Raw genomic sequence first — 21,952 nt, 5'->3', positions numbered from 1 at the left:
ACAATGAGGGAAATCCTTCAGTACACCGTAAACACCCTGAGCTCCAGCTGAACTTTATACAGTCAGACAAGGATGAGTTATGGCCTCCACAGGCCCACGCCATCATCATCACCATCACCATCATCATCATCGTCATCATCCTGAGGACACATTTGTCATGTTTCAGCCTTAAAGCAGGAGAATGAGCTCTCAGCTGATCTTTGATAAGAAGTGCCCGGGGGAGTGGATGCAGAGGAGAAGCCTTCAGACATCCAAACACTGACACATCAGGAGCTGCCCAGTGAGATAAGTACAGCAGCTCCAGTATTGATGCTCATCGCTCAACAACTTGCTCAAGGGCACTTTGGGGGCACCAGAGGGGGAGGAAATACGGTTACTCATCCTTCCTCCTACACGGTTTCCTCATCAGTCTGTGAATTCAAGCCAAGGACTGAGAAACTTCTGTAACTCACGACAGCTGTTTCTCCACCTCTGAACATGTAGGCAGCTTTACCTTCAACTGTACAGCATGTGAAGCTTTTATGAGCTGTGGGAGAGAAACTCTCACATCAATATATTCACAGTGTGGTACAGTTGACTCTGTGTGGCACAGTGTGACCTGTTTGGCAGCGTGTAGCGTGTTTTCTGTGGTACCTGGCGTGAGCAGCCGTCCATCGGAGCTCATCAGAGATGACCTCGGGATGTTCATGGCTGCTGCCCAGCTGCTGGGCTCTGACATGGACATCGTCATGGAGGCAGAAGCCACTGTCATGTAACGGTTCAGGTCTGTGGAGAGACACACAAGTGGGATGAGTTAGACTTTAAATCCACTTTTATTGTTATTCATGTGCAGCCAAAAGATTTTTTAGGATGGGTTAAAGAAGGTCCAGAATAAAATTTTACGAGTGACAAGATTTGGCTTCCTGTTACAACAAAATCTCTGTGCCACATAAAACTGACGGATTTGTGATTTCATCTCTGACCCTCACAGACCTAAACCCTCTCCGAACTAAAGACTAAACCATGGCCTCATTGTTACGAGAATCAGGTCGATTATTTTAAACTTGAAGCTCACTAAAGCTCAAAATATTAATGGACAACGTCTTCAAACATCTGGACACTCTGAAAAACAAAGATGGAGGTTTAACTCATCAGATCTTTAACTTTTCTGATCATACATATAAAGACCAAAAGCTTTTAATGTTTAAAGCAACAGCTGAGATTTCTGAAGTTACTTTGGAGAAGATTATTGATGGCTGCAGAACAAAGGTGAGCAAACATCCTCTGAAACAAACCTCACAGTAAATCTGTTGCATTTTATTGGTCCAAAGGTAATAAGTCAGGATTTAGTTTCTGTAATGACAGAGCTTTGATGTGAAAATCCCTTTACATAAAGCATTGTCTCAGAGGAAAGGACAAGTCCAGACTTTTTTTTTCTGAAATCCAAAAACTGAAGATCCTCTAAACCACTACAACAACACACACAAACACATCAGCTGCTACACAAACCCTGAGGCTGGATGTTCTCTGCCAAGTCCTAAAAGCCTTACACAGAAAATCAAACACTTTCAGATCCCTGTAGATAAACCCCTGCAGTAAAGTCAACAGGAAGACATCATGGCATCCACCAGAGGCTCATCCTCCTCATCTGGAGTTCATTTCAACACCCTTACAGTAAGTGCTTTTACAGCTCTTACTGTGTGAGCCCTCGCTGGCAGATTTGGAAATCATGGAGCAGCAGCAGCCGGCCGAGCCAGAAGCCTGTCCTGCTCCTCCCTGACAGCGATTAACAGAAGTAGAGCCTCACTTTGTGTTTGGATTTCTCAGTGCCTGGTTCAGATATTCTCACACTGTTCTACAGTTTTGTGTAAATACCAAAGCACTCTGACTCTCTGGGGTTGGAAATTAGCCATCTGTCCACTGTGAATGTTTTGGTAGAGTGCTGAAGCTAGCAGCCGTGGAGGTAAATCAAAGGTCTGAACAGAGAAACACGCCGAATCCTCCTCATCTTACAGCAGACGTTCATGATTGAAGTGAACTTTGGTTTTTATTTATTTCTCAAAAATTTGGATGATAACCAATGACAGTAACAGTAAGTGTCGCTGCAGCCCTTTGAGTCTGTTAGGGGCTTAGACCTCGACTATGAGCTGGAATGATAAGCACATCATCAGATAGACCATGTCAAATCTTTTGAGCTTGTTTAACACTTTCACTTCATCAAAGAGACAAAAGACGCCTCTTTGTCCACAGGAGGCACCAACATCTTCCAGATTTCATCTCATGACTTTAAATTAAAACTTGTGTGAAATGTCTGATGACGTGTGAACCTCAGACGTTTCACACCGGCCGCTCACAGTTTGACTCCAAACATTCAGCTGAAGCGATCACGGCGGCTCTGGCGTCTCATTTTGTACACATGCTTTGTCAAAGAGGAAACCTTCCCTCCAGCCTGCTGCAGAGCCTGCTTTCTTTCATCTTGTTAATTAATATTCTTTTAAAATTGACACAACAGCCTCTGTGCTCAGACCCACTCATTAAAAGCTGTTTGAATGTTGCCAAGCAATGTCTGATAACTCGGTCTTTGTGCTGCTGTTGCTGTGCTAATGTTCCTGACGAAAGCTTCACAGGCGTGTTTACTGCTTACATCACCTGTCCTGCAGACTGTCGGTGCACTCAGAGGAGAGGTGATTCAGGAGGAAGGATGACTAGCAGTGATTATTTAAAGCAGGTTAACAACACAATAGTCATCATGATAATTTCAGCGTTGAACAAAAGACAACCTGCTGTCCTGCTGGCAGAGAGGAGCTGGTTCAGATGAGAAAGGAGGTCTCAGATCGGCCTAGTTGGGACTGAGCCTGGAAATAAATTCCTGCGTCTCATTTCTCACCCAGTGATGCTGTTATTGTTCCTGTGATCAGCCCACTCTCCACTTTATTTTCTTCTTTTTAGCAAACTAGACGTGTGCCAGCTCCGAGTAAGTCAGAGAGTAGCGCTGTGTGTTTGTGAGGGAGGAGCTACTTTGGATTACAAAGAGCAGAAAAGCATCAGATGAGTCAGTTTAACGAGTTTTGTTCTGTTTTTCACTAAGAAAGAAACAATTTTCTCACACAGTGAAAAATAAATGTCACAAAGTTTTTACAGGGTGACTTTAGGCTGTTTTTAGCAGATATCACAACAACTATTGGTTAGTCATCTTACTCAGCTCTACTACGAAATAAAACCTTCACACATCAAACTTTTAGGATATTGTTAACAGTCCTGCTCACTGTTACTTTTTCCTAAACTCTACAATATCTTTAAAAATAAATAGAAATGTACCAAACTTATATCATCAGGATCTTTTAATCAGAGGTCTCAAGTACTCTCAAATATCTGTGTCTTTCAACAACAACAACAAGGGGATTGTGGTTTGTCCAGGTACTCTTTGGCAAAGATTAGTTGATCCTTTTTAAGTCTTTTCCTCAGCAGTGGTGTCCTTGCCTTGGCCCATAAAGAGCTGCTTGGTTTTGTGCTTGATGTGTGGTACTTGTTGAAACCACGGCCTCAGACTGTTCCAGGTTGGCTCTTTGGATGTTTGCACCAAACTTCAAAGACTTTCTCGTGAGTTTTCTCTTCTTTCCACGTCCAGGAAGTTTCTTGACATTTCCATTCTTGGCAAACTTCTTAAATAACATTATGCACTGTTGAAGCAGGGATACCAAGGTCTTTGGAGATGGCTTTAGACCCTTTGGAGGTCTTGTGTTTGCTCATCATCGTACTTCATACATCCTCAGATAGCTCCTTTGTCTTCACGGTCATGACGGAGGAACAGGAGATAACAGATGGCTTTTTAAAACGCAGAAGTAACCATGTTTGGCTAATTCAAGTCACAGGGGCACAGGTGGTTCTCATATGTGATTTACCATAAGTGAGTCACAATGTGTTTCTTACTGATTTACAGCAAAGGGTGCCAATCGTGACACAGCAAGCCTCAATTTTTCTATTTTAGTTTTTTATTCCCAGTTTTGTATTAAACACAAGTTCTCCATAAAAAAAGCTCCACTTGATTTTTTTTTTTTTCCCCAGAAATTATTCCACATTATGAACTTTAACACCATGGGCTGAATAATTTGGAGCGGGACGATGTGTAAAGGTCACATTACTGTCTAAAAAATGGAAAACTTGGTCTGATATTTTAGTTTCGGTTACTTTTTCCCATTTGTAATAGTCTTGTATCAAGTGATGTAAAACTTCAACCATTCAGAAGTTACAGAGCTGATTTTAAAGTAATTTTTATTTCTTGTATTTTTGTACTTTATGTGGCTGTGATTTTATTAGACTGCTACCTTAGTCAAGTCTCTCTTTACCTAATTTTGACAGGACTTCAAAGATAGAAAGAAAGAAAAACATCTGAAAAAGAAAATGAAGAATGAAAGAAAGTAAGTGGACTTTGAGTGACGACAATAGCATTCATGACTAAAGCCAGTGGTTTTATTTATTTCTGGTTCCTGAAATATGATTAAAAGAATTTTTGCCTTTCAGGTGAAGTCAATTTATTCATTTTTCACCTCACTAAAGTCATAATGACTGTAATTTTAAAAGTTTTCCTTTTCATTACAGCTGCTCTTTAGAAACAACAGAGCTGAAAAAAGCATCAAACTCTTTTACACCTTGATAAAAGTGAGAAAAACTTCAACCACAGACATCAAACTTTACAATCTTCCTCTTTAAAGGGAGTTTTGTGAATCTCCTTGATGTTATTTGATCTGTAAGATATTTGTTTTCATTTCATCATGCTCTTATCCCGCTCACATCATCCGTCAGAAACAATTCACAGACTTTAAAAAGCCACTTTCACTCTCTGAAACTGTTCGTCTCATTCACAGACTCACTGTCTGACTTTTAATCTGGAGACTCAAGAGGAGAATTTTATAACAAGGTCAAAGTTAAGACAGGATCTTTACTGACTTCACACAGGAAGTGGGTCACATGATGGAGAGGAGGAGGAGGAGGTATAACCCAGGTCATCAGGTGTTATTGGATTGAAGAGGAGCTGAGAGAAAGGTGCAGAGGTGAAGGAGATCACACAGGAGGTAACTTTCCCTTTAACCTGATATTATTTGATAACCAACAGAGCTTCTTTCACACTGAAATGAAAATCAAGTCTTTCCACAGCTGTCACGCAGCCAACACGCTTCCTGTACGTCAGAAAACCCCAGAGAGACGTTCATCTCAGCTGGTTGTCACTGATTGATTTCCTTTTCTCCATGTTACCACAGTTCAACATGTGGCTCCATGAAAGTCAGAGTAATTACTGCTGTGGGTCATGAAGAATAGAGTGTAAATGAAGCCCAGTCTCACCATCACTCCCTTTACTTTTCCAGTTAATCAACCTTTTTTCGCCTGTTCTGAAAATGAACACAGGGATACAGCACAGGTTGTTTAAAACATTCAGCTCTGCTCAGTGTTCTTCTCAATATTCATCATGAACGAGGAGCTACATGTGCCTGTAGAGCCAAATAACACAGAAAATTTAATTAAGCACAGAAACATTCTTGTTATTTTCTCTGAGCTTTTTATAACTAACATTCCCGCTGTGTCAGAAATGGTGAAATGACGACTCACGGAGTGAGTCTAATTGCTTGTATTCACTGATCTTTTGAGAGAAGTCAGCAGGATTTCAGCCTAATATCATCATTTTACACTTTATATTGTTTCATTAAGAAAGTGAGGGCAGTGAATCAGGTAGAAGCTACAGAATTTTTCTTGTTTTGTCGTCTTTCATGAAAGGTTTATATTCCTTTCTTCAGACCATGAGCGGTTTTTGGTGCTTTATAAAGAGAGTCTCTGGTTCAAATGAGTCGGTCGATGGGAAGTTGATTCCTCCTGTGCCCCACAGTCATGAGCTCGTGAACTCTGAGGATTGATTTCAGACCCAAGCTTTACTGATCTCCTGGACTCTCCTGATTGGCCTTTAGCTCTGCTAAACGCTCCCTCAGGGAGCTGGGGCTGATGGGAAATGAAGCCATTTTGAGGCGTATCAGTTATAAACCTCCCAGTTGAGAGAGAAGCATGGGAGCATTTTGTTCAAAGTGAGTGAGCTCTCAACAGCTAACTGCCAGCCTGAAGGAGGAGACGAGGAGGAAGCTGGACTGAGTTTGGAAGAGAACAGGAAGAGGAAAATGATCAAGAGAAGAGAGTGAAACGATAACTTAACAATAACAGGTTTTATGAATTTGAGCTTAAATATGCTGTTGACCTTTGGGCGCCTATTGTTAAGTTGCACAAACTGCAAATAACAACATTTCTCCACATTTAGCTCTGAAACATCACTTTTTTCTGCAGATTTAGAGAAATTTCTGTGAAATATATTCTTCAAATATTATAAATATATGTTTAATGTTTTATCTAAATGATAAATGTTATATCTAAATGTTGAATGGTATTTATAAATGTCATAAAAAAAATGTCCCGTTTATGAATATTTAGCAACGTTTTTAAAAAAAATTAAGTTTCATTCTAAATATTTGGCTAAGACTGAATATTTATCATGTGCATGCGTGGGTTCTCTCTGGGTACTCCAGCTTCCTCCCACAGTCCAAAATCATGCTCACCAGGTTAATCAGTCACTCTAAATTGTCTCGAGGTGTAAGTGTGTGTGTGAATGGTTGTTTGTCTCTATGTGTCAGCCCTGTGATTGACTGGCGACCAGTCCAGGGTGTACCCCGCCTCTCACCCAATGACAGCTGGGAAAGGCTCCAGCCACCCGCGACCCTGAACAGGATAAGCGGTAAAGAAAGTGAAGGAATGAATAAATAAATATTTATCATAGATTTATACTTTTTTTCTGCAAAGATTTCTCAATATTTACCAGGGTTTCTAAATATTTAGTCAAGATTTCTAAATAAAAAGAAAAGATTTGTAGAGCTTTTTTAGAGATTTCTAAATCTTGAGCAAAGATTTCAAAATATTTACCTAATATGCAAATTCACTCTCCCGCCACCAGGCGTGGTTGAAGTGGTCCAGCCAAGCAGATTTTGAGAAAGTCAAACACAGTCAGTTAAATCCGCCTTTAGAAAAGAAACGTTCAAAGTGCTTTGATGGCGCTGTTGAAGATCCTGTGGCCGACGTCAAAGAGGTGGAGTTTGACATTCTCAAAATCGCCTCCTTGAACTTTTATTTTGGCACTTCTATTTTGGCGGATGGGAGGGTGAATTTGCACATTAGCTCAATATTTAAAAATTAGCTAAATTCTTGACTTCATATTTAGAACTCTTAACAAATATTTTTAAATGTTTGCATAAGAATTACAAATCTTGACTACATATTTAGAAATCTGGGTAAATATTTAGAAATCTTTGCAAAAGTTTTGTAAATATTTGATAAATATTTAGTCTTAGCTAAATATTTAGAATGAAACTAAATATTTAGAACCGGGACATTTATTTGTAACATATCTAAATAGCATTCAAAATTTAGATATACAGTGTGCAACTTTACAATCGGCGCCCCATAGTGACCTATAGACCCTGAAAAACATGAAGAAACACATGACTTTATAAACACAGCATTTTAATATGAGGAGAAATTGAAAAGTTTGTATAACAGTGTATAGATGCAGAGCCTAAATGGCTGCTGTATTATTTCATTTAGGTGTGATGTATTTAAGGTGACATCTGATCATTTACATGCAAACACAAACCTCTCAGGCTGTTCAGACACGTGCATCTTAATCATGAAAACACACAGCAGGCACAATAAAATGCAGAGACTGCAAAACTGCCCTCTGGTAGTGGATGGCTTTTTGACCTTGCTGAGTGTGTGTTTGTGTGTGTTTATGTGTGATGTGTGTGTATAGACATCCTCTTCACCTACAGACATCAGCATAACCAGGAACCTGAAACTACATCAGCACAAAATTTGGACGATCCCAACAGAGAACGATCAATCATTTCACTGAAACCAGAGAGCAGAGAGTCTTTGTGGAAACTACCGGAAGGAAACAAACACACACACACAGTTCCTGTCTGATGTAGCGGTTTGTAATAAAACAAAAGTTTTATATCTGTTTCAATCAAGAACAGCCCAGCAACTTTTCTAAAACTAAACTCTGTCTTATCAGCACACTCACAATCACAAAAAAGAAACCCAAACCCAACTCTGATCGTAACTTCTCTCTTCCTTTCTCCACCAGGTCTGAGGGTGACGAGTGTTTATGAATATTATGAAGACCATCACAGAATCTTCAGACACAGAGCCCAGGTGAAAAGACAAAACATGCAGAGAGAACAGGACAGTGATTTTAATAGACTCTAACTCAGGCTCTCGTTATAAAAACCCTCCTCTCTGGTTATTTCCATGCTGGAGTTTCAGTCTAATCACTCAACCTAAAGCCTGCAGACTGATTTAGTGACATTAAGACTTACAGAGTCCTGATTGTGTCTGACTGTCTGATGCAAAGAGTGAAGGTATCACTGCAACCAGAGCAGGGACTGCACGATGGCACAACTGACTTGTTTCCTGACAAAGAAAAACTCTCTGAATGAAATATTTCTCCACATGTAATTCATCTTTTTTTGGTAGGGCCTGTTTTTTCCACCTAAATTTATTTATATTGTCAGAGTGGAATCAATTGTTGAATAAATGTGTGTATTTACTGTAACATCAACCCTTTGAACCCTGTAGTCATTGTTAGAAGAGACTAACACACACTGTCTTTGTGTTCTGTGTTGTTATTATGCATCATTTGTTCAAACACTGAATCAGACTCTTTTCTCTCGGCCTGGAGGGACAGACAGGTTCAGATATGTAGGTTACTTAAATCTGTGTGTGTGTGTGTGTATACGTCTGTGTGTGGGTGAGAGACAGAAAACAGAGACTGGAAGAGAAAAGACTGAGTTATATCCAAACCTCCTCCTCCTCCAGCTCTGTACGCTTCCAACAATCAGCGCTGCATTATTTGGTTTGAGATAAACACGAATGTTTGGTCCATTTTCTTCCATCTTTGAGAGTTTTCTGCCAGCAAACATGTCTTCATCCTCTACAGTCAAACTAACCCCAACACGATAAAAGCATCCATTACTGAAGGAGCAGTGGAAGAGTCCTTGATGAATTATCAAACTCAGGAAAAAAACAGACGGTCTGTTGATGTGAAGTAACCCAAAGCCTCCACATCATGTTTTCAGACTGTTTCCAGTTGAAGGTCGTTCAGCCTGTCAGAGTTATCTTCATCAGACAGAGGCAGGAATCATTTCAGACATACAGAGAACATGAAACTGTATCTGATCACTACCTTCCACTCGAAAGACTTGGGTTGGTTTATTTTTTTGGTCATTCTGTTCGTGTACGTTACACAGTCAGACCCCTAAAACCTCGATGTGCTCTCGTTACCGTCAGTCAGTGTGAAGTCTGTGTAAGAAGCTGTCGAGTGGTTGTCTTCACACAGCAGCCTGTTCAGAGGTCTGGAACTGGTTCTGGGGTCACAGAGGTGTTTGGTAATTAAGACGAGGGGCTCAGAGGTTCTGGAGCTGCTCAGCATCCAGCCCGACAGAGGGATGACACCCAGCAGCAGAAAGTGGAAGAACGGGCTGGTTAGTGGAGACAGAGACGATCAGCTGCTGGCCATCAGGGCGTAATGAAGCAAGGAATCAGCACACACACACACACACACACACACACACACACAGATATCTCTCTGTTTTATTCCAGATTTAGTTCGTTTGACTCATATCCTCCAGGTGAGCTTTCTCTCTCTGTTTTGTTTTCTTTTCATTTTCCTCACATAAAGATGATGGACACGGGAGAATGGATTTATTTACAGCCAATGAAAAACTCCTCCAACTCGTCTCTCAGGAGCCAACTCTAAGCATATGCTGCATCAAATAGTAATCAAATCCTGCAGAAGAGCAATAAAAGAAGCTTTCACTATAGCTATTAAATATGTCACAGCTCAGTATGAGCAGATATTGGATGAACCATGATGGGCACTCAGGTAATTACTCCAGCATTGACTAGAGAGGCCTCCCCTGGAAAAAGTAATTGGAGAAAGTTCCTGTGGTGTTTCTATAATCAGAGGTGAAGTAATCAGGAGCAGGGAAAAAACTCATGTGATCCAGGTCTCAAACTGTGATTTGAGGAAGCAGGTTTCAGCTTTAAGATTGCTCGGGTTATAACTTAACAGTAAGTCACTTGAGTTGATCAGACTTTCATGATATGTGACACATGGTGCGTTCAGTGACTTTTCAGCAGATAAAGAAAAAATCCCTGAAGCGTGAGAGAAAAAAAGAAAGTTTGCTGAAAGCTCTGAATACAAACTTTGAAACAGCCACAACAAAGACAAAGTCAAACAATAGCTGTCAAAAAATCTGCCTCAGTTTGCTTTCAGTCAAAACAATCCCCAAACGACGTGTAGCAGAGGAAGAAATCAGCCTGTCACTCAGACACGTTCGAGTCTTCAGAGGAGTAAACAAAGAACGAACAAGCTGTTGATTCTGTCCTGATGGAAACAAAACACAACAGCAGAGCAGGTAGACAGATTGGTCAAAGGCTCGCTTGTTTAACAACTTCTTGATCCCACAACAGATAGAAAAACAACAGTTTCATCCATGTTTCAGAGCTGTCAGATTACAAATCGTAATAAATCCAATCATGATAAAGAATTTAACCTGCAAGCAGCGTTTGATGGATCATCACACTGTGCTGGTTTGTCATGCCCTTTTAAAGCCCTCCATCAAGGATTCATCCCTTTATAATGTGTGTATTAAAAACATAGCGTTTTCCCTCCTTCAGTGAGTCACATGACCAACTGAGCTTCTGATCAGTGTGTGACATCATCTCCAACTGCTGCAGGAGGAGTGAAGTTCACAAAATTTTTAGGAACAACTCCTTACAGATGCCACAATATTGACCGAAATTGCTGAAATAAATCATATTTTTTTAGGCAATTTTGACAGAAATCCATCCATGTAATTTTCGAAGCTCAATGACTTTTACTTTTTTGTGTAGAGGCCCAAATGTGGCAGCTCGGGTAGAGATGAAAACAGCTCTCCCATGTATTCTAATGGAGGGAGCTGAGAGGGCTTCTGTGGGGTTCACCGACTTTGAGGGCTTGTCATTTGAAAACCGTTTCAGAAACAACAAAATCCCGAAGAACATTTTGTAAAGCAAAAGCAGGCTGCCATCTGAGTAAAAATCAAGCTGATACCATTTACGGTTCTGGAGGACGTAATTTTTGAAAAAGGGGTAAAAATGGGGCCAAGTTTTATGTTGAAAGGCAAATATGAGGATTCCTGTTAGAAATAGGTCAGAAGTGTCAGTGTAGGATTTTTGCGTCTCAATGAGACAAACATTTTGACGTTGGTTTGATGTCTGCACATCATTCGTACCAGAAACTAGAGCCGTTTAAGTGTGCCTAGGTGGCGCTAAAGAGCAAATTATGAGATGTTGGGGGTCAAGTTTGGTATGATTTCAAACTCCTTCGTGGTTCTGAGGTTTGTGCCATTTTTGGTAAGTTTTTGAGTACATTTAGGGGGTCAAATTAGAGCTCAAAGTGCGGAGGGAAGGGCGAGGACCCTAAATATCGCTCACGTTGATGTGATCACTGTGAAATAAAAACACATGTGACACAAAGAGGTTTTATACCAAAAATCATCGACCTATGTACCAAATATTTCTGAAGATTCATGACACCTGAGAAAAGCTCCAGAGGACAAAGGAATAAAAGTCAAACTAATGAGGCCACAGGATGGTTTGGATTTATAGTCACACTTTCACTCACTCTGTCAATTCTCAATACTGCAGCTTGTTCCCATAAAATGTTTTTATGAGTTTATGTCTCTGCAGTTACTGTCTGAATGAACGCAGCGATCCATCAGCATCACAGAGCATCTTCTCTGTGTTCAGTGAGTGATGTATGGCAATAAAGAACAAGCTTTAAAATCAAAGCAAATGACGACAAACAGCAGAAAACATTTACTTATACACATGCTGCAGAAACTCTGTGAAAAATAAGAGAAACAACTCTTCTTCAAGTCTGAGGATCTGCTGTGAGGCTGTGTTCATGGTTCAGTGAGAGCTGATGTGCTGCCGAAGGAGTCCAGCTGCAGAGAGGATGACCCCGTCTCTCTCAGATCTCCTGCAGACAAACTAAAAACCAGTCCAGGCTGACAGGTTATGGCTTCCCACACCGGGACAGGAGACAGAAGTTCACACAGTGTTCAATTAAACGTCTGCAGAAGCTGACAGTTTTGTTTTCGTGACTTGTGTTTCTTGTAAGTGTAACTCTATGTCAGCAGGACGGCTCAGAGAGAGGAAACACTGTCCTACAGATAGAGGAACAAGGTTCAAGACACACAGAGAGCAAACAGCAAATCTTCAGAGCTTCAGAGCACAGGAGGACGTCCAGTTCAGGGACAGAGAGGGAAAAGTGAAGAGAGGTTCATGATGAGCAACATGACCCAGACTTAATTTGAGCTTTGGGAAACACAAGGTTTTGTCCTGACTGGTGTGAACATTTTGTTTGGATTAAAGAAGGAAGAAGACTGAGGAATGGGACGAGGAAGAAAAAGTAAATGTGAAAAAGTTGCTAAAGGAAAGTAAATACAACCGGCAGCCGACTTGTACGTAATAGTCTTCCATGGTTTCAGTCATACAGCTCAGTCCGTGACGGCACCTCCCACTTCCTCAATTTACAGCCAGGTATATCTCCATATAAACAGCGCTGTACGGGCACATTGGAGGCTGCTGCTTTTGTTTGCTCCTCTGAATTTGACTTATTTAAGTTTGGTGCTGGAAATTGTAGCGTGACAGACGTGGGATTCAGGCCCTGGGTAGATGGAGCTGATTCAGGTTGTTTGCTGCTCTTCTGAGACTGATTGCCACTGCTGCTTTGTTAAGGCTAGTTTGTTGTTTTGTTTAGGTTGCTTTAGCATTAGTTTTCTTTATTTCTATATGTTTTAGCTTGTTTCAATATATGATTTGCTTTCTGTATTGATTGATTTAGTCCTTTTAGAATAGTGTTCTTGTTGTTATAGGTTAAGTCAATTGCTTTCTTCCTTTACAGAAACAACCTTGTTAGTCCTCTGTTCTTTCTTTGCTTGTTTGGGAGTATTGCAATCTTAGTAATGCATCGTCTTCGTAGTGCATTGGGGCTGTCTGCGAGTACAGGCCTCACACCACCTGCACCTCTCCTTCCCTTAATTGTATGTGAGTGGTTGTCACTTTTCATTTTTCTCACGGAGCACGTTTTGTTTCTTTTTGGTTGCTGTGTTTGAGTGAGTGCAGGGTTTTGAGCACCGTGTGAATGGTAAGTCCTCTACACCCCCATCCTGGTCACGAGTGACTATTTACGTTCTCTCTCTAAGTCTGCAATATTTCCCTTAGATTTTTGTTCATTTAGTCTGTATTTAGTTAAACTAAGTTAGTGATGTTATTTAAATCGTATCTATTTTACAAAGAGATCTTCAAATAAAACCAATATTTTTTCTACAGCTTAAGTGATTTATTGCTCATTTAAACATTTTTATCAAAACAAACATATTGCTCGAAAATCTTTTTTTTTTTTTGTCTCTGCCTCTGATTTGCTTTGTGCCAATTTGCTGTCCATTTTTTTTTAAGTGTTCATGGTGAAGTTGTGCTCGTAGGGTGATTTGAATGAGTTGGTTCCCTCAGCATGATTAAAATAATTTGGCCAAACCTGGAGCACGGTCACATAAACAACACTCCACCTGGTATTGGTGTTAGTTTAGGATTTAACATGTTGTTGCTCAAAGAATCAGAGGACACATGTCTGGAGCAGAGTTGTGCAAATGTTTTTGACTCTCTGCTTCACAGAACATCAAAAAGAAATCATCAATCCTTAACACGTATTGATTGAAAAGTTGTTATCAGAGATAAAGTAATGTTGATCTGCAGAAAAGAATATATCTTCTCTAAAGCCATGAGTAGTCTTGCACATTTTCTGAATATTCAGGGGACTTTAGATCCAAATAGTTAAGACTGAACGTGAGGAAAAGTAGAAGCTGCTGAAGTCAAGAGAAACCATGAAATCAATGATACCTCTGCAGAGCAAATTTAGGTGTAAACAGGAGAAGTTTAAGTGAAAGGGTGAAACTGAGAGAGAGTCTTTACACAATCTGTAAGTCCTGTTCTTAAACTAAGAGGTAAAGAGAAAACACATGTAGCCAAATGAATGATTCACTGGAACCAGAACAAGAACAAACCTAAAAAGTGTTTTTCTTCTCAGAGCTCTGTATCCTCACAGTCAGACTCTCCTCCATCGGTTCGGTGTGATATTGCCTCATCAAAGCGGAGAGCTGCATGAATCATCTTTTATCAGGTGTCAGCTGGATAAATGTGACACCTTGGAGAAGTGAAATCAGCAGAGTATTCTCCATCTTTTAACGTCAGACATGAAGGGAACGATGCAGATTGATGCTGAAACCCTGTGTAAGACCTTGGGAAGAGTTACCTTCACTTTGGTGTTCATCATGTTTCACAGCGCAACTTTACAAGGAAACACAGCAACAGCACAGACTGAATGTCTCTTTGATACCGTCTATCTCTGGGTTTTTCCAGCTCCCAGGAGTTCGAGGGAAAGACAAAATCAGACGTGAGAAACGAGATCCCGCCTCAGATATTGATTCATTGTGAAATAAGAGTCCAGTGGAGTCGAATAGAGGAGCTGGTATAGCACACACACACACACACACCACACACACTGTGGGTGTAAGTAAGTAGTCATGGAGCATCTTTCATCTGTCACAGAAAGTGAGAGAAAGATAGATGAACACATCTACACAGCAGAGGATGTCGTCATGTCTCCTGATATCAACTTAACTATTCATCTGTTCATCTTCTCAACCAAAGTGAGTCTTTGAGTTTATGAGGAGTTCACAGTTCGACATAAAAGAGTTGGGACAAAGTGTTAAAAATCCAACAAAGACACTCTCTCTGTGTGTAAGTCTGAAGTTATGAAATCTTGAGCTTCTTTCATCTGCAGAAATATCTTTAAATATATAAACTCTCTGTTGAAAACCAGAAGAATAGAACGGCTATTTAAAGGGAGGAAGCCCTCTGGTTTCAGCAGGCAGCGAGATGGAGAAACTCAAAATGGGTCACGGTAAAGAAACGATTCTCTGGGAAATAGCAGAGAGCCTCAGGGCCACAACACGGCACAATGTACCAGATACAACGACACAGAGACGGAGGAATTAAGCAGCCACATGAGAGCAGGAGGAACTAAGAAAGGTGAGCTGCAGTGAAGTCAACTGTTTGTTTCTATCCTGAGGAATCAATGTGCTCCAGTAAACATAAACATTCAGAGAGTTTAACTACAGCACAGCAGACGACCAATCAGAGGAAGGAGGAGAGACGCTGTGTGGGAAAATGTCAAAAGGTGGAGAGAAGAAGCAGCCATACCATCGTCACGGTATCCATCATAAGAGATGGGGATGGAAAGTTGTGACTGGGAAGGTTGGAGCTGTCAGGAGTGATAAACATACGTCTGTGCTGAGCTGTGATCGTATAGAAAGAGAGAAAAGGAGAAAACAGCTGAAGATCAGGAGACAATCAAACTGTTCAAGAGATAACACCGGGTTTAAAATCTGTAAATACAAGTTTGACTTAAGATCATATTCAAGCTCTGATCTTATGAGCGTCATGCCCAGAATTTCAGCCTCATTGTTTGTTTCATATTAGATTTAATGCTGTTCAACAAATAAATAAAAAACATTAAAATGTTTTTAAAGCAGCTGCCTGAGGTTTCCATTTCTCTCTCACGCCATGTTGACAAGCTCAGCCTGAACAGACAGGGTGAGTGGCACTTTGTGGTCCCTGCGGACAACATCAGCACACACGCTCACACACAAGTGTCCATCAGCAGAGACAGCGGTGTCCCAGACTGTCACGTTTCATCAAAGCTGACGGAGAAACACGACAATCTGACCTGAACGCAGAACGTGTGTCGTCCTAACCTGCAGTTTGCCGATCAGAGAGCAGGAACATCCATCTATCAGAGTAGTCCATTACGATCAACACAGAGTGATGGTCCACCTGACGCTCTATGAGGTGAGTGAAAGTCATGAGGTATATAGCCTGGATCAGCTCCTTTATCCATTAAACCCATCAGGAACAGAGTCCCTGTCGCTGTTTTTCATGGTCGACCTTTCTTCTTCTGGGGGGATGGATGAGTGGAGCTCTGAATGAAAGCTGGCAGAGACAGAAGAGGAAGACACCGATGGAGGGATGAGACAGGGTCTGAGACAAAAAAACACAACAGGAAGGTCGAAAGTAGAGACTGAGGCCCTGTTGACACGACAACATTTCATCCAAAAACGCTAAAACGAAGTAAAAACATAGAGGAAAAAAATCTGCTTTTACACAGGAATGCTGAGGGACTGAAAACGTTGTAGTAAGCATGCCAGGCCTGTAGTTGGCGCTATAACTGTCTTGTCCAGAAGCAACTTTTGGTAGATCTCCACCGAAGTATGCATTTTAGGTTGGCTAAAATGCCATTTCCGTGTAAACACGAGGCCGAAGTGCCATAAGACTTTTGGGTTTTACCCTAAAACTGTTGTCTTTGAAACATCCCCTGAGAAATGGTGGTCTGGTAATAAACCTGTCATGTGAAAGCTGAGCAAGGCATCGCATGGATATGGGAGGGAAAAAAGGTAAATATGAAGCCAAAGGAAGCTGAGATGGCGTCCCATTAAAGATTCTTTTTGAACTTTTTTTTTTTTTCATTGTTTAAATTTTGCAGGTTGCTGATAAAATGGAAAATGCTGTGAGTCAAAAAATCTCCATTGTGGAGGAAAACTGGTCGGATGTTAAAAAGGTCAAGGGTCAAACTTCACAGCATCTCCATAACCGTTCTCACAACCCATCACCTGTTTGTCATGAGCCACAAATAATCTGGATTGAACGTCTTAATGATTGTTTTTACATCCTCAGTTATCACTGCTCCAGTCCAGCAGCTCTCAGGAGTTAACCATCCAATCATCTGCTGTAGTGAGCTCAGATTAAACCAACTCCCCTCTTAATTACACAAAGACCTGAGGGCAAAGGAAAGCCATAAACTGTAACAAGGGAATGTTAAAAGGAGCTGAACAAAGTGAGTGTCGTGTTGATGTAAGCACGGTGACACCACAATACCCCACGGCACTCATGATATATACAGACTGACACTTCAAAAAGACTTGTTACCACTGTGGAGGAGCCCAGAGATCAGCTGATTAGACGACTGTACACAGTGAGGATCCAGCTTCATGGAGGGCATGGATTAGTTCACTGGATTATTATAATCAGACAACTCATCACAGAGGTTTATAAGAGCCAGGCTGTAAAAGGTTCTTGTTAATGTTCATTTCTACCAATTTAGAAAATCCCATTCATAATTAAAGGAGGAAGTTTTGGTCAACATGGTGGTTTCTACACTTGTTGGACTCTTTCCCAGTGATCAACGTCTGTCGTTTTAAATTGATGAGGAGAAACAGAAGCAGCAAAACAAGTCTTTGTATAAAATCTACCAGACTTCTGCAACATCAGCAAGAAAAAAGCTGAAATGAAATATTGTAGTAGAGGAGATATGATCATAAACAACAGCTTTCAACAACTTTCCCCTGATCACAAAGCTCCTGTTTCAAGATTTGAGAGATGATAAAAGCTTTATGCTAAGTGTGAACTGATAATGCAGCCCAGAGGAAATGCAGATTTGTTGGTTTATTCCCAGCAGAGTGACTCTCTCTGTTATAATGAGAGGGGCTGGGAGAAACAAGCAGAGCCATGGGCCAGGAGCTGGCTGCCACACAACAACAAAAAGCACTTATGTGTGAAAGATCAAGCTGTGAGAGGAAGATGAAGGGCACGGCGGGGTCAGAGAGAAAGAAATCCTCAGTGATCTCCCCCATCTTTCACAGAGAGCGTCTGTGGCATTACAAGAGACGCAGAGAGGAGGCAGATGGCACAGTGGAGATGGAGTAAAGAGCGAGAAACAAAGGAGGGAAATAAGAGAGAAACAGGGAAAAGAGGAATCAGGCGTGGATGTTTGAGATGACGGCGCCTCTGGGTACAAACACGTAGAAAACGCCACAGCCTGCCTACATCAGAGACGATGGGTCTGCTTTGGTTACATTTCTCCTTGTTGTCATGTTGTGTCTCTGTGTGTTTGTTTTCAACAAATATTCCTCCTTAAAATGAGACTTCCTCTAATGACCCTTGACCTCATGAACATGAACCCTGCAGACCATTTAGTAATCCATGCAGAGCTGGAGGGTCTGACAGGACATGTGGGAGATGCTGGGTGACCTCTGGGGCGTCTGCACAGCTGAACACATCACACCTGCTGACCCCACAGAGGGAGGGACTGGAGGTGATGGGGGGCTGACATGGTTCAGGGTAACTCTGGTTTTGGCCTCTGTCTCATTAATCAGGTGGGACTGAGTGAAGCTCAGGAGAGACCGGTCCTGCTCTTTACTGAAGACTAAAGACAATGAACGACAGCAAGCACTGAACTGTTCAAGGAGAGCTGTGTAGTACAATATCCAATCATTACAGAGAGATGAACAAGAGCTTTCAGATTATAAACCGTGTTCCTCGTCCTCTTAAATGTCTGCTTTTGCCGCTTTCTTAAAGTCAATCAAAGACCTGTTTGACCAAACCTTGGAGGAGGACGATGAAGACTGATGAGATCTTCAGCCTCTCTGAGTGTCTCCTCTGCTTTGGATCAATGACTCCTTTATTCTGTCTATAATTGAGATGCAAGGAGCTTGAGGTGATTTAGTCCTGTTTAATTTCCTGGTTGGTTATGAATATAAATTCAAGCCCAAGGACATCAGATCTCCACTCATCTGTAAAAACACACAAACACATTCCTGCTCATGTTGACTGACACACCTGATTGACGTACATCACAGCAGTAGATATTTATCTATCAACACATTAACATATATAAAAACTGCTGCAAATCAAAAGTAATTTAAGTCTTTTTTTTATTTAGTAATGAGCTGATTTCAGAGTCTGTTTGTAAATCTCTCTGCTCTGAGCCCTGGAGGAGGACGAGGACTGTTTCAGGATCCTCTTTAACTCAACAACAAACAGCCTTTCTCTCCACACCAGTCAGGTATCTGTTCACTTTTCCCCAGAGAAAGGTGACATTACTGGGAGGGAGAGGGTTAAAAGGGAAAGTGGTGGGAGCATTGGTAAAATGAGGAGGAAAGAGCAGAAAGAGTGCAGGACCTTGTTAAAACCCCCTCTGTGACAGCCGGGGAAAGGCTGCAGCTCCCCGTCATTAAATGTGGCTGATGTTGGAGAGAGGGAGTGAGAAAAACAGACAGAGGCATCAGAAAGAAAAGGTTTCACATGTGATTGCTACAAAATGAGGAGAGAGCAGAGGTTTAGAGAAGGAGACAGAGAAGCAGCTTGATAAGAAATCTGATAAAAATCTAACTCTTTTACCCTTTAAGACCCAAGCTTTTGTCTGGTGTGCAATTTTTAAATCACCTTGCCATTTGGGATAAGAATAGAATAAAATAGAATAGAATAGAATAGAATAGAATAGAATAGAATAGAATAGAATAGAATAGAAAATGCTGTATTCATCCCCGAGGGGAAATTCAGGGGGAGTCACAGAAAGTAAAAGTTTATAGAAAGTGCAACAAGTTCCATAACAAGATAAATGATAGCAGCTTGTCCATCATTTCCCAGTCAGCCAGCCTCCACCTCCACAGAGTCCAGGACTAAGCTTCTTCAGCAGTCTGTTCAGTCTCCATTAGCCATGTTTGTGAATAGCATGATGCTACTCTGCCTTCTGGTATTCCCTCTGTTGCTGGGTTAGCACGGCTAGCTCGTCCATCTTATTGGAGATAGATCTTACGTTCCCAATAACGATGGATGGAAGAACAGGTTGATGTTGTCAGATGAAAAAAATTACAAGAAATGGACAAGGAAGAGAGAGCTGCTGTTACAGGCAGCCACAACAGGGCAGCGCATTGTAAGACCTAATAAATATAACTAAACTTGGTCTTTGTATGGTTAGTTTGATAATTTGTGTTATGAGTTCTCTGTTAGTTGTCTGTTAGTAGTGTTATCATACTTAAATGCGTTGTTTCTTTTTTTGTGTTCACTAAAATGTAATGTAATGTTGTGATTTTACTTAAAGATGATGTGGGCAGCGTCCTTAAACGTGGCCACCAGGTCAAAGTCTAAAAAAATGATGTATCATGGGTCTGAGAGGCACAAATGTAACGTCCCCATATGTGGATGCTGGGTCTTATTGTTTTCCATCAGAAATGTTACTTTAATGACAATAATAACAAAGCTTCTTTAAGCTTGGTCAATGAACGACATTTTTGGTCTCCCTCTACAGTTAGAGGACCTGGTTTGAATCCCTGCTGCCATCACTGGAGACATATTGAACTGTATTTAATGTTTCACGTCATGTTATGTTGCCTTCACAAAAAGCAAACTCATGTTAAAGTTTTAATATCTGATATTTTAAAAATATTTGACCTCAGTGAGTCTTAATCTTTTAATCTTTGCTGAAACTTTCTGTCTCAGTCTCTGAGTCTTCCAAACGGCACAAATAAATAATTCAGCAGCTGAAGCAGCCAATCAGAGCGTCTAACTCCTCTGGTGTTTGGAGGCCATCTCAAACAGTGGTTTAAATCCAACAGTGACATCAGCCTTAATGAATAACAGTGTAGATAAAAGAGCTTTAACAGCCTCTGCATTTAGAAATAAGCTCTCTGATTCTTTAAATCTCCAGGCTCCACTCGAGATTCAGCAAAATGTCCGGTTTGATTTCACTGTGAGAGAGAAGCAGGAATAAAACTCACTGAACACTCAGCTTTTAAAGAGTTACCTCACACACTGACATGAGGAAGAAAACACTTAAACACTCAACATATTCTTCTACTCACACCTTTCCTGCTGTGTCACTTAATATTTATTTACTACTTTAGTTTTTATAGTCTTTCTTAATGATTGTAGAAAAACTCCTGAACTGTGTGTTTCCTTTATTTAATCTTTTCTTCCAAAATAACTTTACACAGCCTGAAAATCTTCCACCTGTTGCCAAATCCACCGTGATAAACAACACGATAACAGAGAGGAGAGAAGAGGATGGCACTTTGCAGTCTAAATTTTAATCACCTGAAACTGGATGTGATCTGACTTGTGTTTTTCTTCATCTATGAATTAAAAACCTGTGCTCATTTTATTCTGGTGTCAAAAGCCCTGCTTTAAGAAAAATATGAAAGAAGAGAAAAGAAAAAGCTTTTTTCTCCTGCACACCTTTTGACAAAGATGGAGTCATCCTTGTTCAAGTGTCTGAGTGTTTCAAAGTGCTCCTATGAAAGAGTGAAACCTAAAGCTGAGTGTGTGAGGAACAAAAACACCGCAGAGAGAGGACTCTCATTTGGCAGACGTCTTCCTCAGGCTGATGGATGAAGACAGGAACTCATCCTGACTAATTATTTATCTTTCCTCCAGAGGCTGAAAATAACACAACCCTCCACTCTGAGCAGGTAGGGAACAGACCAGGATGATAGAGGTGACAGAGGTGAGCGTCCTCCTCCTCTCACTACGCTGAAGAGATAACAAACGAACAGTACACAGACACAATCTGACAGGTTTGGCTTCCTCTCTTTGCTTGTGTTGATTTCTTTAATCACTTTTTCCTGAGGATTATTTCAACATAATCTCTGCCATCAGATTAAAAATGTTGCCTACCTGTTGGACTTTTTTCTTTCTGAAATATTTGACTTCTTGTTGCATTGTTCCCTCAGAGATCTACTCCTCAGGCTGAGGATCTCACTGCTCTGTGCTCCACCAGGTGTTGGTAATCCTGACTGTACCAAGTCAGACCCTGGACGGGGGGAGGATGGGATGATTTCTCTTTTTGTGTTTTGGTTTAAACAATTCAAGTCAGATCATCTTTAAATGAATGAATGTTCTGTGCAGTAATTTTACATTTTGAAGACTGAATCTGAAGTTTGATGTT

At 40.9% G+C, this 21,952-nt stretch overlaps 1 long non-coding RNA gene across 1 annotated transcript; it reads right to left on the bottom strand.

The window, feature by feature from the left end:
* Nucleotides 1–700: 700 nt before the first annotated feature.
* Nucleotides 701–21,758, bottom strand: LOC141793998 (uncharacterized). The gene is made up of 3 exons (XR_012598456.1): nt 21,682–21,758; nt 15,930–16,164; nt 701–765 (listed from the first exon to the last, which is right to left on the bottom strand). It is a non-coding gene; the product is annotated as an uncharacterized LOC141793998 (long non-coding RNA).
* Between the last annotated feature and the right edge of the window lie 194 nt (nt 21,759–21,952).

The sequence above is a fragment of the Halichoeres trimaculatus genome, unplaced genomic scaffold, assembly GCF_033239565.1.
Source record: "Halichoeres trimaculatus isolate MK-OKI-2021-1 unplaced genomic scaffold, fHalTri1.1 fHalTri1_scaffold_7, whole genome shotgun sequence".
Classification (NCBI taxonomy): domain Eukaryota; kingdom Metazoa; phylum Chordata; class Actinopteri; order Labriformes; family Labridae; genus Halichoeres; species Halichoeres trimaculatus.
The sequence above is the reverse complement of the archived record's forward strand: the minus strand, read 5'-3'. Positions and strand labels throughout refer to the sequence as shown.